The sequence below is a fragment of the Ranitomeya imitator genome, chromosome 1 (genome assembly GCF_032444005.1).
Source record: "Ranitomeya imitator isolate aRanImi1 chromosome 1, aRanImi1.pri, whole genome shotgun sequence".
NCBI lineage: Eukaryota > Metazoa > Chordata > Amphibia > Anura > Dendrobatidae > Ranitomeya > Ranitomeya imitator.
In genome coordinates, this window is record NC_091282.1 from 472,271,697 (window position 1) to 472,293,656 (window position 21,960).

The 21,960-nt window shown below is 42.3% G+C and overlaps 1 protein-coding gene across 3 annotated transcripts in view; it reads left to right on the top strand.

The window, feature by feature from the left end:
• The window catches only part of LINGO2 (leucine rich repeat and Ig domain containing 2), a 2,506,396-nt gene that overhangs the window by 2,027,639 nt on the left and 456,797 nt on the right, over positions 1-21,960 (top strand). Inside the window, exon 1 of one of the 3 annotated variants that reach the window (XM_069765286.1) lies at positions 14,768-15,134. The exons of the other annotated variants lie outside the window; for them this stretch is intronic. The gene's annotated coding sequence lies outside the window, so the exon portion shown is untranslated. Of the gene's footprint in view, positions 1-14,767; positions 15,135-21,960 lie in introns of those variants that run through there. 3 annotated transcript variants of the gene reach the window in all.

Sequence of the window (21,960 nt, forward strand, 5' to 3'; positions counted from 1 at the left end):
CTGCTTGGGGAAATTTAACAAAATATGGGATGTATGGAATTCATCACCTCTCACTGTGTCAACTCATGGCAGATAGTCTGCCTCCACTATAACAAGATGTAATGAACATTGGATCATGCCTAGTTTCATTATTCAACAATCGATACGATGGGGATGGTTTTGGCAGCAGGATAGGGTTATGTCTTGTTCCTTTTGTTTTTTCTAAGGTTTTGGTATAGGTATCCTAGACAATTTGTGATACTTTTAAGATTTGTATGACCCCTTCCATATACTATGATCTGCATTGCCAAAAAAAAAAAAAATAATAATAATTATTGTATACATTTGTGATTTTCTTGCTAAGTGTGACAAATATGTTTATGGTGATTCGGTCATACGCAAAATATGTGTATCTTATACATGTCTTTTTTGTTGTTTAATAATGAATTAAAAAAAAAATTGAACAACGCTGGCAATATAAATATGGACATATTAAGATATGAACTATCCAATTTAGTCTGTTAAACAGTGGTGCTTTATAAGTTTGTTACTGAGCACTGATATTTTTTTCTCTATGCTTTTAATACCATGAGGTCGATCTGTTGTTCAGTTGATTATTATGGCTTGTATTGAACTACATAGGAGCTCTAATCATCTAACTGTTGTCAATAGTTCAAGCTGTTCGCTAGCTAAGGATCTTTTCTGTAACAGGTAATCACTATAGAACAGGGGCACCTATCGGTCAATCCAACCTGCAAATCTGCAGACATTAGGGATTATTATTGAAGAAATAAACTCTAAAACCTAATTACAGTTATCCTAGACGAAATCCACTGAAAGTCAGAGACCCATAATGCTCTGCAATATGTCACCCATTTTCAAGTTTGTACTCTGCATCCCAGAACTCTCAACTTCCTACTATTCTGCGCTATTAAGTCTCATACAGATATCAGGGAGTTTGCTCAGTGTCACGTTTTATCATCAGTTTCATCACTTTTTCTTGTATGAAAAAAATGATGTAAGTTTCTGAAGCTTCCCCTGTCAAACACTCTGTGAAAAATGGACAGCACATTGATGGCATTCAAGTGTTGTCAGATTTTTACAAAGACTTACAGTGGCAAGTTTGGTCCGTTACCACTCAGTCCACAAATTGGACCATAGTCTATAAAAGTTACAAGTTCTAGCCATGTTTTTCACTCATACCGGAAAACCTGTCTAATGAATGAGCACTAACAGATGCTTCATGGGCTGTAGCTGCTATATACTATATGTTTTGCAGTCGTGTAACATGTACTGAACTGAAATCTCCATCTATCATGCCATTGCTGTATATTTATGCCACCAGTGCAATCAAACAGTATGATGCCCCCAGTTTCCCACACAGAATATGATGACCCCCATTGACCACTCTCACCTCATTATGATGCATCTTAAATCCACTAACAAAAAACTTAACAATTAAAGGACTTTATTCTGGCTGAGTATTTTTTGCAATCTGACTATGGGGTCCTCTCCATTACTAACCTGTAGGCTTGATGTCAGCTGATGTCACAAAGGTGACGTCAACCCAACAAATATTACCCCGCTTGCCACCGCACCAGGGAAAATGGGAAGAGCCAGGCAAAGCTCCAGAATTGACTCCTCTAATAGATGCACCTTTTCTCAGGCGGCAACAGGCTGCTATTTTTAGGCTGGGAAAGGCTAATATTGATTGTTCCTTCCCAAACTGAGACTATAAGCCCCCAGCTGTCTGGTTTAGATTTGCCGGTTGGCAAAAATGAGGGTGGACCCCACTCCATTTTTTTATATTATTTATTTAAATATTTAAAAAATACAGCTTGGGACCCATCTATTTGTGATAACCAGCCAATATAAAGCTGACAGCTGAGGGTTGCATCCCTCATCTACTAGCTTTACCTGTGCTTGTTATCAAAAATAAAATAAAAATAAAATAAAAATTTGAAAAAAACACATTTACTTATTGCACTGGTGCCGACTGAAGAATACTTTCCCCAGCCTCTCCTGTTCTTGCTGAGACCAAGTGTAGGATAACTAGAGTAGTAATCTCATCAGCCGACGCCTGTGACCAGTGGTAATTTTTTTTACCGCCGGTCACAGCTGATGCTCACATACTGGCATCTGACATCTTGAGAACAGCAGCGCTCTGACCAGCAGTAACAATCTTACCGCCATTCAGAGCCAATGTTTCCTGCACTATCATGCAGAAGAAAGTAGGGGAAACAATGGATGTTCGGGCCCAACATTCATCTGAATTGGGTTCGGATTTGAGCTTGGGTATTGTTCTTGTACCCAAACAAAACTTTTTTACATGTTTGGCCGAACCTGGACTTGAACATCCACCAGTTCGCCCATCACTGGTGAGAGCTAGGTTAAGAAGGATCCTCAGCTATAGTATTATTTGTCCTTAGAGTTTAAGAGGTCTGATAGCGTGGGCTAGACTATTATTACTTTGATACCTACAACAATTTTTAAACAGGGGCATACCTTGTGACTAATAGGCTCCAATGCAAGATCCCCAACAGGGCACAGAGCAGTCAGATAGATAACAGTGCATATCTTTTCATATGGACCTAAGGAACCCTTTGGACTCTCTTAGGTTCTGGTGCCTGGTTGCATCTGAACCCAGCGTCCTGCTTATAATCTGAATAATGTTTTAGATTAGATTGCTTTTAGGATTAATGCTTATTATTCAGCTTTCAGTACCACAAAAGTACCTCTGTAAGATACAGGAAGCTGCTTCTCTCAAGCTAAATTACTCACAAGTGTCACTGTCCCTGCCCATGTATTGTTACTGCCTCTCAGCTTTGTGTGCTGTATGAATGAAAAACCTCACCTTCTATTGTGCTGTAGCCGGAGCAACCTCACACAAAGGTTGCTGCTTGTATGACTATTGGATGTCTTCTCAATGTACACACTGTAGCTCCTGTAACACACACTGCTTCAGTAGATTTTTTTTTAGCCATATAATCCATTATCTCATAATGCTTTTAGTGCCATAAGGGGTCACTATTTGCTAAGATCAAGGCCAAAGAATGAGTTTATTAATGCAATACATTGAATATATATATAAAGAAAGAGGATGTGAAAAAATAAGAAAAAGAGATTGATCATATTTGCATACTTATGTGTGTTTGTGTATACAATACTATACAGGGTCAGATTAGGGTGTCTGGGACCCACCAGGGGAATGGACTCTAGGGACCCATCCTACAGCTATATGCAAATATCTGTCATTATAGCGGAGCATCAGCTGTAAAACACAGACGGCTGCTTCTACTGTGCGCCCCCATGACTGGGATGTATGCTGCTTTACATTAATGGGGTCCATGGTTAAAACAAGTTATCCCTGATCCTTGGGCTCCACAGGATAGGTGATCTCTTAGATCCGACCATTAGAAACTGCACCGATCGGAAGAATTGGGAAGTTTTATCCCTGACAGGACACTTTTATCCCTATTTTAAAATGCAGAGGCAGGTGGGATGTCTGACCGCAGCTCCATTCATTCTCTTTGGGGCATCCAGAAAAAAAAAGTGCAGCCACAGAGAGAATGAATGGATCAGTGATCTTTGCTGAATGGGTCCAAGCAGTCAGACCCCACCACCAATCAATACTTTATTGATTATCCTGTGGAGAGGTGATTACTTTTTTCCTCAGGAAACCCCCTGTAAGTGCATCTCCGCCGCTGTGTACAAAGCATGAAAACTCTAATGGAAATAAAGAATCTTCTTCTAATTAATATCGGAGAGAACAAATGACCGCCATACACAATACAATCCACTATACCAAGACCAATATTACCACATACAGGGAAGAAATACCACCACACCATGACCAGACCACATAGTGACCGAATAATACTACATACAAGGGACAAATACCGCCACATCATGACCAGATCACATATTATCACCACATAGTGACCAAATAATTTGACATATTAGGGCAGAACGGTTCAGAGGTTAGCACTGCAGCTTTGCAGCGCTGGGGTCCTGGGTTCAAACCCCACCAAAGACAACATCTGCAAGGAGGTTGTATGTTCTCCCCGGGTTTGCGTGAGTTTCCTCCAGGTACTCTGGTTTCCTCCCACATTTACAAAGACATACTGCTAGAAAATCTAGTTTGTGAGCCCCATCGGGGAAAGTGGCAATAATGTCTGTAAAACACTGTGAAATTAATAATGCTACATAAATGAGTAAAAATATATAAAAATAAATACTACCAGCATATAGGGACCAAATCATACCACATACAAGGAGAAATACTGCCACGCCGTGACCAGACCACAAATTACCAACACATAGTGCCCGAATACTACAATATTGATATGTATATAGTGTCAGTGTACAGGTAATACAGTGATCGCCAGTGACATTATACACAGGAGCTCTGTATATGGTGTATAGTGTACAGGTAATACAGGGATCACCGGTGACATTATACACAAGAGCTCTGTATATAGTGTCAGTGTACACATAATAAAGTGATCACTAGTGACATTATACAAAGGAGCTCTGTACACAGTATACATTATATAGTGTAAGTGTACAAGCAACACACTGACTCACCAGTGACATCTCTAGTTGAAGTCTTTTTTCTTCGTCCAGTGCAGACCGCCATTACTTCTTCCAGGAAAGACTCATCTCTGCAGAAAATAACACAGTTAGCTATAGCTGATCGCTTCCAGAGCACATTCCCCACTATTTTCCTCGACTTCTATACTATGTCAGATGAAGAAAAAAGGACATAGTGCCACCCTGCACAGTAGCAGGACCCCCTTTTGTTCTCCCCATGGAAGACAGTAAGCTCAAAAATAAATTACAGCAGTAATAATGTCCCCTTATTGGCCCCTACAGTAATTATGTCCCCACTTGCATAAACCAATAATGTATGTTCCTCATCCTGACCTCAATACAGTAATTATGTCACCCCTTTATTTAATAAGGTGCCAGATCCTTGGCTCCTTTATTTAATGTCTACATCTTGGACCCCAATTTCCACCTTAATAAGGTCCCTATCCTGGGCCCCTTCCAGTAATAATGTACTCATCCTGGGCCCCTTTATATAATGTCCCCTTCCTTAGCCCCTATGTCCGTTCCAATGGCCACTACCTTGCCCAACTACAGAGGGGGGGATTCTTCTCACCTTCTTGCACTCTCTTGTGGCTTCATATTCGGCGTGGTCATTAAAATTGCTGCCAACTGCAGCTGTGACAGGGCGCTCTGCTCTGTGACAGGCCGCTCGCTGACATCACATAGCAGTAACATTGAAAGGCCGCCGGCCTATCAAAGGCTGAAGGAGTCATTTAACAAAACTGCTATGTGACTTCAACACATGGCCTGTCACAGAGCTGACCACCCTGTCACAGCTGCAGCCGGCATTCATCTTGATGTGCTTTGTCGCCAGGGTCGGCTCCAGGTTTTCATGGGCCTCGGGTGAAAGAGTATCACTGGGCCCCTTTAACACATGCCACGATTCCTGATGCACAGATAAAAAACAGATATAGTACAATATATAGGCACCACACAGTGCACCATACAGTATTATGGGCACCTCATAGTCCTCCATACAGTATTATTGGCCCCATAAAATGCTCCTCCATACAGTATTATGGGCACCTCATAGTCCTCCATACAGTATTATGGACACCACATAGTCCACCATACAGTATTATGGGCAACCACATAGTCCTCCATACAGCATTATTGGCCCCATATAATGGTCCTCCACACAGTACAGCAACTACATAGTCTGCCATACAGTATTATGGACAACCACATAGTCTACCATACAGTATTATTGGCCCCATATAATGCTCCTCCATACAGTACAGCAACCACATAGTCCGCCATGCAGTATTATTGATAACCACATAGTCCGTTATACAGTATTATTGGCCCCATATAATGCTCCTCCATACAATATTATGGGCACCTCATAGTCCTCCATACAGTATTATGGGCACCACATAGTCCGCCATACAGTATTATGGGCAACCACATTGTCCTCCATACAGTATTATTGGCCCCAAATAATGCTCCTCCATACAGTATTATTGGCCCCATATAATGCTCCTCCATACAGTATTATTGGCCCTATATAATGCTCTTCCATATAGTATTATTGGCCCTATATAATGCTCCTCCATACAGTATTATGGGCACCTCATAGTCCTCCATACAGTATTATGGGCACCACATAGTCCACCATGCAGTATTATGGGCAACCACATAGTCCTCCGTACAGTATTGTTGGCCCCATATAATGCTCCTCCATACAGTACAACAACCACATAGTCCGCCATACAGTATTATGGACAACCACATAGTCCGCCATACAGTATTATTGGCCCCATACAATGCTCCTCCATACAGTATTATTAGCCCCATATAATGCTCTTTCATACAGTATTATGGGCACCTCATAGTCCTCCATACAGTATTATGGCCAACCACATAGTCCGGCATACAGTATTATTGATCCCATATAATGCTCCTCCATACAGTATTTTTGGTCCCATATAATGCTCCTCCATACAGTATTATTGGCCCCATATAATGCTCCTCCATATAGTATTATGGGCACCTCATAGTCCTCCATACAGTATTATGGCCAACCACATAGTCCCCCATAAAGTATTATGGGCCCCATATAATGCTCCTCCATACAGCACATCATGGGTCCCCTGCTCCTACATACAGTATTGTGGGCCCCGTGCTCCTTCACACAGTATTATGCCCCCTCAGCTCCTCCACACAAAATTATGGCATTCCGCTCCTCCATACAGTATTATACATCCCCGCTCCTCCATACAATATTATGGGACCCCGTTCCTCCACACAGTATTATGCCGCCGCCTGCTCCTCCATACAGTATTATGCCCCTCCGCTCTCCTCCATACAGTATTATGCATCACTGCTCCTCCATACAGTATTATGGGACCCCACTCCTCCATACAGTATTATGCCCCCATGCCCCCCCTCTCCTCCACACAGTATTATGCTACCCCGCTCCTCTACACAGTATTATGGTCCCCCCGCACCTTCAAACAGTATTATGCGCCCCGCTCCTCCATACAGTATCATGGGAGCCCACTCCTCCACACAGTATCATGGGACTCCATTCCCCCATACAGTATTATGACCCCCCGCTAGTCCACACAGTATTATGGGATGCCGCTCCTCCACACAATGTTATGCCCCCCGCTCCTCCACACAGTATTATGCTGCCGCCTGCTCCTCCATAGAGTACTATGCCCCTCCGCTCTCCTCCATACAGTATTATCCATCGCTGCTCCTCCATACAGTATTTTGGGACCCCACTCCTCCATACAGTATTATGGGACCCCACTCCTCCATACAGTATTATGCCCCCCCACTCCTCCACACAGTATTATGCTACCCCGCTCCTCTACACAGTATTATGGTCCCCCCGCACCTTCAAACAGTATTATGCGCCCCGCTCCTCCATACAGTATCATGGGAGCCCACTCCTCCACACAGTATCATGGGACCCCATTCCCCCATACAGTATTATGACCCCCCGCTAGTCCACACAGTATTATGGGATGCCGCTCCTTCACACACTGTTATGCCCCCCGCTCCTCCACACAAAATTATGCCCCCCCAGCTCCTCCACACAGTATCATGGGCGCCCTGCTCCTCCACACAGTATTATGGGACCCCCCAATCCTTCATACAGTATTATGGGAGGACGCCGCTCCTCCACACAGTATTATACCCCCCTGCTCCTCCACACAGTATTATGCCCCCCAGGTCCTCCATTCAGTATTACGGGACCCCCACTCATCCACACAGCATTATGCTCCCCCCTGCTCCTCCATACATAAAAAAAAAGTAAAATCCTCACCTCTCCCGTTCCCATCGCAGGTCCAGTGCACTCAGTGTCTCTCCTGCTCTGCAATGCTCAGGACAGAGAGGCTGAGCGCCCAGTGATGATGTCATCGCACCCTCTGTCCTGAGACGTCGCAGAGTCAGAGGGGGCTGAAGACACTGCAGCTGCCACCGGAATGAGGAGAGATGAGTATTAGAAGGGGGGACCAATGCCAGCGCTGGCACTGGAGGGGCTCCTGATCGTGGCGGTGGTCGGCGCCGCCTGAAGATTTAAAGGGCCCGCGTCCTTTTTTCTTTTTTCTCCTCCTCTTCTCTGGGGTGGGGCCCACCGGGCATTTCACCGGTGTCCCAGTGGGCCAGTCCGACCCTGACTATATACAGCTCTTGCAAAGATTAAGACACCACAGCAACATTTTCAGTTTGTCTTATTTTTCTCTTTATAGGTATAATGTAAATTGCTCTTTTATTCTTTAAACTCCTGACAGCATGCCTTCGAATTTCCAAGCACTAAATTTTGTATTTATTTTCAGAAAATGAGAAATGGTCAAAATAACAAAAAAATGCAGTGCTTGCAGACCTCAAATAATGCTAAGAAAACAAGTTCATAATCATTTAGATACAACAATACTCATGTTTTAACTCAGGAAGAGTTCAGAAATCAATATTTTGTGGAATAACCATGATTTTTAGTCACAGCTTTCATGCGTCTTGGCATGCTCTCCACCAATAGTTCACACTGCTTTTGGATAATCTTATGCCACTTCTGGTACAAAAATTTAAGCAGTTCTTCTTTGTTTGATGGCTTGTGACTTTCCATCTTCCTCTTGATTACATTCCAGATGTTTTCAATATGGTTCAGGTCTGGAGATTGGGCTGACCATGACAGGGATTTGATGTGATGGTCCTTCATTCACATATTCATTGACCTAGCTGTGTGGCATGGTGCATTGTCCTGCTGGAAAAACCAGTCCTCAGAGTTGGGGAACATTGCCTGAGCAGAAGGAATCAATTGTTTTTCCAGGATAACCTTGCATGCGGCTTGATTCATACGTCCTTTGCAAAAAATTAACCTGTCCAATTCCAGCCTTGCTGAAGCATCCCCAGATCATCACCGATCCTCCACCAAATTTCACAGTGGGTGCAAGACACTGGCTTGTATGCCTCTCCAGGTCTCCGTCTAACCATTAGATGACTAGGTGTTGGGTATAGCTGAAAATTAGACTCCAGTCCTCTATGGTCCAATCCTTATGGTCTTTGGCAAACTTCAGTCTGGCTTTCCTTTGCTTCTCATTGATGAAAGGCTTTTTTCTACCTTTACGTGACTTGAGTCGTGCCTCTAGGAGGCTGTTACGAACTGTTCTTGTACTTCACCCCAGCTGCCATTTGCCATTGCTTTTGTAGGTCGCGTGATGTCATCCTGCGGTTGCTGAGTGATATTCGAATAAGATGACGGTCATCCTGGTCAGTGGAGAGTCGTTTTTAGCCTCTGCCGGTCTGTAGCTTTGTTGTCCTCAATGTCTGCTGCTTGACCTTGTTGTAATACCCTACCATCTTACAAATTTAAAAAATTGAGGCAGCATGACACTCACTGTAACCCTCTGCAAGTAAATGCAGAATTGAGCCCTTCTTTTCCCCACTCAACACTTTTCTTTTCAACTCCTTTGGCATGGTTAAAAGTATTTTTTTTTCATTCCTATTGCAAGAGGATTGTGAACACCACAGCAGGGTTTTTATACCTTCCTTTGTTAAATAAGATTTGGTTTATGTGATCACTTAATCAGAAGCACAATAAGTAGAATGAGGTGTACTGTAGTTGGAATTGAGCTGACACTGGAATGGAATGGCTGTCAGACATGTAGACAAGCTGATTTTTATAAAACTGCAGTGGTCTCTACACAGGATCAAAAGACATGGTAATGATATGCAAATAATGAAAAAATGGAAAGAACAGGTTCAATTTTTTTTATGGAATATGAGTGCCATATGCAGAAATACATGCACTTTTATGTTTTAACTAGCTGAAGAGCCTGGCGTTGCCTGGGCATAGTAAATATCTGTGGTTAGTTATAGCACCTCACGTCTCTTATTTTCCCATCATGCCTCTCATTTTCTCCCTTACACCTCTCATTTTGCCCCTCACTCCTCTCATTCCCCCCTAACATTTGTCATTTCGACCTCACATCTGTCATTTTCTGATCACTCCACTATTTTCCCTAACTCCTCTCATTTTGCACTCACACCTTTTCATTTTCCCCTCACACCCCTCATTTTCACCTCAGTATATACATGTTTGTCATCTCCCTTATATATAGTATACACCTGTATGTCTTCTCTTGTATATAGTATATATCTGTATGTCATCTCCCCTGTAAATAGTATATACTTGCTGTATGTCATCTCCTACTGTATATTGTATATACCCATGTGTCATCTCCTCCTGTATATACTATATACCTGTATGTCATCTCCTCCTATATATAGTATATACCTGTATGTCATCTCCTGTATATAGTATATACCTGTATGTCATCTCCCCTGTATATAGTATACACCTGCTGTATGTCATCTCCTCCTCTATATACCTATGTGTCATCTCCTCTTTTATATAGTATATACCTGTATGTCATCTCCTCCTGTATATAGTATATATGTCTGTCATCTCCACTGTAGATAGTATATACCTGTGTGTCATCGCCCCTGTATATAGTATGTACCTGTATGTCATCTCCCCTGTATATAGTATATACCAGGTTGTCATCTCAGGTTGAGTGGCGACATGCGTGTAGCAACTTTTTGTGTGTCGAGTTGCATGTGACAGGTTAGTGTAGCAAGTTGTGTGCAGCAAGTTTTGCGCATGGCGAGTTTTGCGCATGGCGAGTTTTATGTGTGGTGCGTTTTGAGTATGTGCAAGTTTTGTGTGAGGCAATTTTTGCATGTGTTGCAACTTTTGTGCATGTAGCAATTTTACCGCGTGTGCAAGTTTTGCGTGTGGCGAGTTTTCCATGAGGTGAGTTTTGCACGTGTGGCGAGTTTTGCGTGAGCCTAGTTTTGCATGTGGCGAGTTTTGTGCGTGGCGAGTTTTGAGCGGCGACTTTTGTGTTTCGACTTTTATGTGGCGAGGTTGGTGTATGTGTGGTGAAATGTGTGCTGAGGGTGGCATATGTGTTCAAGCACGTGGTAGTGTGTGGCGCATTTTGTGTGCATGTTCATATTCCCGTGTGTGGTGAGTATCCCATGTCGGGGCCCCACCTTAGCAGCTGTACGGTATATACTCTTTGGCGCCATCACTCTCACTCTTTAAGATCCCCTTGTTCACATCTGACAGCTGTCAATCTGCCTCCAACACTTTTCCTTTCACTCTTTCCCCATTATGTAGATAGGGGCAAAATTGTTTGGTGAATTGGAAAGCGCGGGGTTAAAATTTCACCTCACAACATAGCCTATGACGCTCTTGGGGTCCAGACGTGTGACTGTGCAAATTTTTTGGCTGTAGCTGCGACGCCTCCAACACTTTTCCTTTCACTTTTTCCCCATTATGTAGATAGGGGTAAAATTGTTTGGTGAATTGGAATGCGCAGGGTTAAATTTCGCCTCACAACATAGCATATGATGCTCTCGGGGTCCAGACGTGTGACTGTGCAAAATTTTGTGGCTGTAGCTGCGACGGTGCAGAGCCAATCCCGGACAGACATACATACATACATACATACATACATACATACATACACACACACACACACATTCAGCTTTATATATTAGATTAATAAAGATAATGTCTGAGGAATGTTCTGCCATACTAAATGTATTTGGACAAATAAATCATTAATATCTACTACTGCACATTGATATCCCAGAAGTACTTGATGGGAGACAAGTGTAGAGACTGTGCAGGCCATGGTAGCATGTTTAGACCATGCAGGCTGATCACAGTGGCACATGCAACATGTGGAATGGTGTTGTTATGTTTAAAAATGGTTCCTGAACACTACGGAAAAATTGCCGTACCATTGGTTCCATGGTCAAATGAATGTAATGTCCAGCTGTACCTGGAATGAAGACTATTGGGTCCAGCAACCGTATATTATGCCACCCACAACAGAATCCTGGGAGTAGGATCGATCTGAAGTTCACTCACTAAGTCCTGTTCCTGGTGTGGACTTCAGACCAATCTCCAGTTATCATTGTATCCAAGACAAATGCTGGACTCATCACTTCCAGGACACTTTGCTTTTCTTTGCTCTGTAGATAATTCTTAATTAAGCACTTCCACAATTATTTCTTATTCAGTAAACCTGTATAAATGTGTTTATAATGTAGTGTAAGTGCATTGATATACTTACTGATGTCTTCACCAGTTTTCAGCTCTGCTCAAATCCTTTTTTCACTGACGTGACCGAAATGCCAATGTGCCATATCACGCAGGGGTTTATGTTTGAGCCAGGAGTAGCTTTTACAATGCAAGTGTATAGAGTGTCAGAACAAGTCCCCTAAATGAGAAGAGGACTGGAGCAGCATTGCGAACCAGAGAAGATAGTGATTTTTGAGTTTACAGGTTTAGGTAATAAAAAAACATTGGAAGAGTATGTTTGGTAATGTTGCAGAATACATTTGGAGCCAATTAGACGCATTCCTGATTCCTGACAGTTTTTCTTAATGACTAAGTAAAACTATTTGTTCGAATGTAGAAACTAATTTGCTGTGAACCTCCACCATGCTTCACTTTCTTGCAGGCACTCGTTACTGTACCACTCTTCAGATCGTTCAACAATCGGTGTCATAGCCAAATGTTTCACAATTTTACTCATTAATCCAGAGGAACTATAATTGTTTCCGTGTTTAACTTATGACTTTTTTGCTGGAATTTTACATTGAAGACCACTTCTGGACAGACTTCTTCAGTGTAGCTGGGTCACACTGTTGTCTGCCAGTTCTGAGCTGATGGCACTGCTAGACATTTTGTAATTTAGAAGGAAACTAAACATGATGTGTCTTTCATCTGTTGCACTAAGTTTCCTTAGCCGATCACTTTATCTTTGGTTCTCAATGTTGCCCATTTTTGGTGCTTCTTCAAAAGAGCTTGAACAACACTTCTTGAAACCCCAGTCTGCTTTGAAATCTGTGCCTGGGAGAGGCTTTGCTGATGCAGTATAACTAAGTTGTGTATGTAATCAGTCTAGTCATAGTATATGACCATTGACATGAATTTGTCTTCCACAACATCACCTTTGTAGCAGAAATTGGCTGTTCCTCGCCATGTTAAAAGCCTCCCACACAACCATTACTGTTTCTGTTAAGGAGTCTGTTTCAACCTGCATATAAAAAATAATGATCATTATGCAGCCAGGATCATATTCCTCACCAACCGTTACACCAATGCCTCTACCCTGTGCCAGTCATTACACTGGCTACCCATCCACTCCAGAATCCAGTACAAAACTACTACCCTCATCCACGAAGCACTCCATGGCTCAGCACCACCCTACATCTCCTCCCTGGTATGTCTACCACCCTACCCGTGCCCTCCGCTCCGCTAATGACCTCAGGTTAGCATCCTCAATAATCAGAACCTCCCACTCCCGACCCAAAACTTTACACGTGCTGCGCCGATTCTTTGGAATGCACTACCTAGGTTAATACGATTAATCCCCAATCCCCACAGTTTTAAGCGTACCCTAAAAACTCATTTGTTCAGACTGGCCTACCGCCTCAATGCATTAACCTAACGATCCCTGTGTGGCCTATTTATAATTCAAAAAAAAAAAAGGTTCCTCGCATCATGTTCTCATACACTTTATGCAGTATTAGCCCTCTGTGTCTGTACTGCTACATACTGGTTCATGCAGCTTTACATGAACACCTGAGCCTCACACTATAGCTGGTCCGAATAACTAAAGCAATTGTTACCTTCCACCTCTCGTGTCTCCCCTTTTCCTCATAGTTTGTAAGCTTGTGAGCAGGGCCCTCACTCCTCCTGGTATCTGTCTTGAACTGTATTTCTGTTATGCTGTAATGTCTATTGTCTGTACAAGTCCCCTCTATAATTTGTAAAGCGCTGCGGAATATGTTGGCGCTATATAAATAAAAATTATTATTATTATTATCATCAGTTTGGTGTAACTGGTTTCTCATACACCTGAGTATAAGCCTACAAAATCCCCGACTTTACCTAGACGTACCTAGAAGAAAGGGTGGTCACACCAAATATTGATTTTAGATTTTTCTTCTGTTCACTCATTTTGCGTTTTATTAATTAATCAATTTATGCTATTAATCCTTCTATTTTTTAACATATTCTTAGTTTTCACATTTTTTTCTAAGCCTGCCTAAAGTTTTTGGACAGTGCTGAGAGCAAGGATAGCAGAGAGCGCTTGTTCATACTTTTAGGATGTATTAGTCAGGTGTTTTTTTGTTTGCATTTTACAGATGCTATAAATGTTGTTATTAAAATTACTAATATTAAGATAATATACACAAACAGGAATGAATGTCTTACATTAATGAAACACAATGAATTATGCAGGCGCACCACAGGTTCTACTGACAATGACACGCCCTATTGTAAGAGGGAATCTTTTTTGGAAAGTCTATAATTAATTTAGGCACCTACATACGACAATATCCATTTAGTGCACTGTTAGGAAACGTAATTTGAAGTACCAGAAATGATTAGAGAACATCTAATAGACCAGTCCTCTAAGGGTTAATTAAGACACTACCCTCCGGGGATAAAGAGGACCAGGAATTGTTTACTGTAAGAGTTTTCATGCAAACTGTAGTGTTTCTGCTGGAATCTAATTGTACCTGATGGACCCATTACAGTATAATCAGAGCAGCTCCCGAGCTGGATCTCAGGGGGTTAATTAAATGAATGAGGTAGTGCCCAAATCTAGGAACTAGACAGGAGGACCACCTGATTGTGCTCAGCAGCCCCACAGGAGAAGTATTGTTACTATGGACAATCCGGTTGCTTGGCATCAGTGGTGTCCTTTACCTCTTGAGTTTATTAGGTTACTACACCAAGACATTGAGGATGATCCATCACTGTTCCTCATCAATGACTTGGCCTTGCAACCACACACACAGAGGACCTCGCCAGGAGCTGGAATCCTAAACTGCTCTTAGCTGATCCTATGAAAGGCTGCTGTCTGAGCAAGGTTAAATGAACAGCAGCGGGAATGTTTGTGTCTTCCTCTTCAGATGAGAGGCTTTTAGAGACAGACAGGCAGTCACTAACTGCTATGCACATTGCAACATGAGCACGGCCAGGAAGAGATCAATGATTGGTAAGAGATTTTCAGATTTTCTTCATACATGCCATCCTGCTTGTGTTGTCGAGAGACGCAGCAGCGATCTTTCCCATTTCAGACCGTTGTCGCCTTTCGTTTACAGACATTGTGGAAATGTGCTTTCTCTTCTTTCCATACAGCGTTAGGCTGTGCTGGGAGGAATTAATGATGGGATGAATGCTCAGCCGGGTCTATGGGAGGCTGAAAGCAGAGAGGGATGGAACGTGTGATTTGCATTGGGCTTTTCAAATGTTCGGCTTTTTTAAGAGGGTCACATGTGGTGGTTTCTACTTTTTATACATCACAGTAATTGACATTTTGGAAATTGTAATTTTCCCTCTGTCCACAAGTAGAGTGGAATTCTAGATTGTATCGGAGGAGTATTCCACATATAGAATGCATTTGTAAGGAGGGAGGATTGCGTGTGTGTTCTGTGGGAAATACATATGATGATGCCTTTATTCCGAAATCATCTTTTTCTGATTAAATAAAGAAGAATATGTGATTATTACATTTATATGAAGCTGAAAGTCATGATGCTGATTAATATTCGGGAAGTTGTAATGTAGCTGTAATATACGCAATATATACAGTGTATATAGAAATACATAAATATATGTCCTGTATATATGCAACGTACACACATATTTAGTCTCTTTCTTGCTGCAGAAGTTTGGTTATATTTTTCTTGTATTGGTGCACAAATGGGGCCTTGTATTGTAATACTTTTTATTATAATATCTATCTATCTATCTATAATATATCCATTTATCATATATCTGTTATCTATCTATCTATTATCATCTATCTTTCTATTATCTATCTATCTAGTATATATCTTCTATCTATCTATCTATCTATCTATCTATCTATCTATCTATCTATCTATCTATCTATCTGCCTCTCTATCTATCCTTTCATCTATCCATCTGTTCAACTATCCATGTTCTATCTATATATCCATTATCTATCTATCTATCTATCTATCTATCTATCTATCTATCTATCTATCTATCTATCTATCTATCTATCTATCTATCTATCCATCCATTTGTGTCTATTTATTTATCTACTGTCATCTATATACACATCTGTACGGACCTTTCATGTGTTTATTTGACATTTACTCTTGTGCAGTTCATTACAGGGAACAGTACATTCATTTTGTAATTATACCACACTAAATCGGATATTACCTGCTGTTGTAACATGCTATTAAGGTACAATCAGTAAACTATAAGTGGCATCATTGCAAATCATGACCTTTTTGAACCATAGTGCTCATTACAAATGTTGGAGCAATTCGTACGGCTCTTGGGACTTCTTCTAATGTCATTCATGAACTGCTATTGCATCTGTGCGATTACACGTAAATTCTGCCGTATACACCTGATCCAGTGTCTGGAAACATGCAGTGGTTTGCTGACCAAGCATGAGCATGTTGTACAGAAATGATGTATGTGTGTTATAAGAAAGCAGAGGCACACCGATACACTATGTACTGTACGCTGGTAATGCTGCTTTTATGTGGTGATGTAAAGCTTCCTCACTGGCCTAAATGAAGCCATGTAACGCAAGCTGTATAAATGCTTAACTTTCGGTAAACATAGTACATGTATTAGTCTCCATATATAATATTAATACCACATATCTAATATTGTATAGATTCCCCTCGGATTCATTGAGGCATGGACTTCTGGACGTCATCCAGTTAAAGCTGGCAACAAGACTTCAGCAGCAGATCTTTTAAGTCCAGTAAGAAGGGGCCTGAAGGGGTCGGACTTGTTTTTCCAACAGATCTCAAAGATGCTCAATCAGATTGATATGTGGGAATTTTTTTATACCATATCGATACTGTGTGACAGGGCACATTAACCTGTTTAACCCCTTAATGATCAGAAGTATTTCTGTTTTTGCATTTTCGTTTTTTTGCTCCCCTTCTTCCCAGAGGCATAACTTTTTTTATTTCTTGATCAAAAAGGCCAGGTCCTTGTTTTTTGCGGGACGAGTTGTATTTTTGAATGGCCACATTGGTTTTAACATATCGTGTACTGGAAAACAGGATAAAATTCCAAGTGCGGTGAAATTGCACAAAAAAGTGCAATCCCACCACCGTTTTTTTTTTTTTTTTACCATGTTAATTAAATGCTAAAACTGGCCTGCTATTATGATTGTCCGGGTTATTACAAGTTCATAGACACCAAATATGTATAGGCTCTTTTTTATTTAAGTGGTGAAAAAAATTGTTATTCCAACCCATTGGTAACCCGCGATCACGTGAGGGGGACACCAATGGGCAGAATTTCCAGCATGCTTCCCGTAAGCGTGAGATAAATGCCGCTGTCAGAGATTGACAGCGGCATTTAACTAGTTCACAGCCGTGGGTCGATCGCGATTCCACCTGCGGCTGTTTGGAGGCAGATGTCAGCTCTATGTATCAGCTGTTATGTGCTCGGAAAGGTGCGGGCTCAGCGGCGGAGCCCGCACCAAGAAAAGGGATTCCACCATCGACGTAAAGGAGTTAAATATGTCATGGCTATTTGGGGACACCAATGCCATATACAGAAGTAATTTGTCTGCAGCAATCTTTAGGTAGGTGATACTTATCAAAGTATTATGCATATGAATGACTGGACCCAAGATTTGGCAGCCCAGTTGCCTCTTCTGACTTGAATTCTCACTTGCATTCTGGTGTTATCTCTTGCCCAGGTAATGAACATACATGCATAAGGCAGTTTAAACGATGTAAAATATAACATGACTCATCTGACCAGGTCACTGTCTATCATTTCACTATTGTCCATAGGATCAAGATCAGAGATAATTTATCAGACCTCAGTGCCTACTTCCCATTACTCCTTGGTCTAGTTCTGATGCTCATGTTCCTACATGTCAATAATAGGAGCAAGTGCACTGTCACACTGAGAAACACATTGAAGAATTCATATTGTTCACTTGGCCTCCAAACTCCCCAAGTTTAAAATTAATGCCTAATCTGTGGGATGAGCTTGCATTTGTCAGGATATAAAAGATCTACTGCTAACATCTTTGTGCCAGATATCATAGCACTGTTTGAGAGGTCGTGTAGAGTCCAGGCCTCCATGCATCAGAGTTTTTGACAGAATGAGTGTGATTTACATAATAGTAGACAGATGATCGGAATGGTGACATTTGGATGTGTTAGGGTGCTATCATATTGTGTCTAGTATACACTTAGTGGCCCAATCGGGGGCATATGCCTGAACCCCCCTGCAAAGCATGCTTTGCTGTGCATAATTTTCAAGCATGTACGACTACTGGAGGTGGACACTCAGAAAACAGTCCACTATGTAGGATATTCAAACAAGTTGTCATCAGGTTGTGTGGTGGACCACTAGGGAGGTGTTAGAGTTTGCAGAAGGGTCAGCTGGGGCATGTAGTCCCATTGGCAGCAGATCATGATGTCACTGTAGCTGAAGTGGGTCGCTGGACCCCTCAACACTTTCCTCGTGTCCACAACAATTGTCAATAGTGGGAGTTGGCACTTGTGGATGGTATAGGAACCCCTGGGGCACTCGTGTAGCGGGGGTATCTGGGTGCAGGTTTTGGAGTGCCCGTGGTGTTTGTGCAATCTCAAGCAGCCAGACGCGCAAGAGAACTTGTAAACATAACAATTTTACTGAAAGAGATAACAGGGTCCAGTCTCTCTCTTAAAGGCAAAGTTCACAGTTTATTGTGCATATCAAAGTAATGGTTCTCGCCTCATGAGACAAGCGAGGTTATGACCTCCAGGGCGGCTGGAGTACTCTTTACTTGCTATTAGAGGAAATGCTATGCGCAGTCCAAGAAATATTATTCTGATGGAGGGACCTTCACAGATTGGCTCTCTGTGGAAATACACTAAAGTGAGGAAGTACTCACCGTTTGAGACTACCATTCCCTTTCGCAATGGGTAGGTTAAATAAAGTTGGTGGCATGGCAGCCATGTGGATCTGGTCCTGGCTAGAAGCAAACAGGATAACCACCATGCAGAACACATGTGCAGCATTATCTCTCCTACTGGATGAGGCTTCATTCCTTTGAAGAGGAGATTATGCAGAGAAAGATGTTCCCCCAGACTGGAATGGCATGAAAAAACAATCCTGGGAGCAGTAGTGTCTGCATCCTCTGCCTTCCTTAGATAGCTAGAACCGCCCCAAATTAGTTTGTACCAGTGTTCAGGAAGTGTGCGAGCCCTAAGCTGGGAGGCTCCTCTCAGCCTCTTCTATGGCATCTTGTTGTGAGGAGAAAAACCACTTAAATTTCATATACACACATTGGCCAGTAGATGGCAGCAAAGCACGTTTATGGATCATCAGTATACAATGCAATCTAATACATCTCCCAACTCACAGTGCCCAAACTAATTCTGACACGCTGGAACAAATCTACTGCCATATGACAACTGTCTCATTCAGCAGCTGTAGAGCAGGTACCGAGATACCACAGGGGCAAAGGCTTTGATCACTGCCTCAGCCTCTGCTCCCTTCCGTAAGCGAAGAATCATCAGTGACCTTCATTACAGGGGCTACTGAGCATATGTCAGATGTCAATTTTGATGGATACTCAGTAAGATCGTGTCACTGTGCACTGTTCTTCTTATTGCACAGTGACAATTTTTTCTTTCGCCAACTCTGATCAGAAGTGGCGAGCCATCAAAAGAGCACACTGTCATTGCTCAATGTAAGTAAAGAATGGGCAAGCAGAAGCCAGTGGCGCCCACTCATGTGATGTAATTGAGAGAGCACATTGTCATTGGGCACTGAAAATGACCAAGCATAGTGACACAATCCTACTGAGTATATGTCTAAATTAACATCCAATGCATACTGAGTAGTGCACGGGCTAGCCTGGTCTTTGAAACGGGATTTTCAAATGAAGTGTCATCAAAGAAGCAGTGGAATCTGGATTTGGGAGTGGAGAATTTACTGGATTTTATTTGAGAAGGGGCGGGAGCCATGTCATTTTTCCAGAGTCTTTGTGCTATCAGTAACTTGGGAACACTCTATAGTTCCAGTGAGAGATGACGGACCTGAGTGGGGACTGCTTTTGTGCTGATTAAATTAGGAATTTTATCGGTAACATTTTGGTGTGCATAATACTTTTTGATCACTTTCAGTATAGGGCTGGATCACATTCTTCTGTTCTACGGTGAGCACTTACGTCAGGGTTTACATGGAATTCCCACAACAATGTTATTCAGATGAAACCCTCAATGGAATCACCCACCATAGTGAGGCATATGGAGACACTTTGGACTCCGTTTGTCATCTGCTCCAGTGCTATTCATCTTTTCAGGTATGCACAAGTCCAAAGTGACTTCACCTGCCTCATAAGTGAGAGGTTCAGTCAGGGTGTTTGTCTGAATTATGGTTTTGAGGAATTTACAAGGAAACCCCAACGTAAGCGTTCACTGGAGAGTACATGATATATGTGAGCAGAGCCTTATTCCGATTTTTGGGAGGTAGAATGAATAAATAGACAACAGTGCAAGAATAGTTCTTATTTTTATGTTTACGCAGTTCACCATGATAAGACGGATTTATTCTTTAGGTCGGTGCGATTTCAGTGATACCAGATTTACATATTGTTAAGGACCGGCGGAACGCACCAAGTATAGAAAATAAGAAACTAGGTGCGTTCGCAGTCCGAGGTCCACCGTGCAGGTAAAAGACCCTGCTGCTAGTAAGATGGACTATATGGCGGTACTAAGTATACACACATGGGTTAACTTCACCCTGCGTGAAGGAAGCGATCCTGTTGCGTCACAGGACCGCAGTACCGCACATAAAGCGCGAGCAAGAAGTCAGCGGACTCAACCCCTACACAGGATTGAAGTCCGATTAGACACTTGCTGGCACAACACCGCAACTGGGTGTGTCAGAGGAACATAAATAGTAATATAAAGGTACAAGAGTGCGTGCGGTGCCGCACTGACGGACGCCACTAACCACCCAGGCTTGGGTCAGGAAAGCGCAGAGCAAACGCACGGCGCCGTACTGGCGAACACAGCAACTGGTAGCTGTAATGTGTGTTTCGTGCTGTTGGATAAGTCGGGCGCTAGATAGCAAACATACACCTTCCGCGAACAGACATTCAATAGGGAGGGTAATTTAAAGAGCGACTTTCACTCACAACACACACACATATTTACAAGACAATACTAGCGCATGGCCGTGCGGTCATGCGCAGTTTATATAGTAGCAGCACAGGAAGCAGCTCCAGAAGTTTTGCCCTTCCAGGACCTGCCAAGAGGACCAATGGGATGTGCTGCAATACCTGAGCATGTGACCCTCGATCTCCAACGGGAGATCCTGCCCTGGGCATGCTCAGACAGAGAAAAGCAGGACTTAGGTCCAGAAACGTCCACTCGCCGCTGCCCAGCACTGGCTTCAATAGCAGAAGCAGGAAAAGCAGCAGTAACTCTTCGCACAGAGTCAGACTGAGCGAGACGCTGGGATCGATGTCCCTGCTGAGCAGACTCCACTGCGGCTGGAGAAGAATGGGAGACCGCAGCGGAGACGGATCGAGATTCCCCCAGTGCAGCAGAGGAAACTCGACTCCTAACACATATATATATTTTTTTTCTTTGTTTGTTTTACTGCTATCACACATTAATTTTTTTTTTTTTTTTTTTAATAAAAATTAGTTTTTTGCATTGCCCTATTCTGAGAGCATTTTTCTTTTTGACGAGTAGATCTGTATGAACGCTTTTTTGTGGGACAAGCTGAATATTTTTGGGGTACCATTTTTTGGTACATAATATTTTTTGATCACTTTTTATTCAGATTTTTCAAACACACAA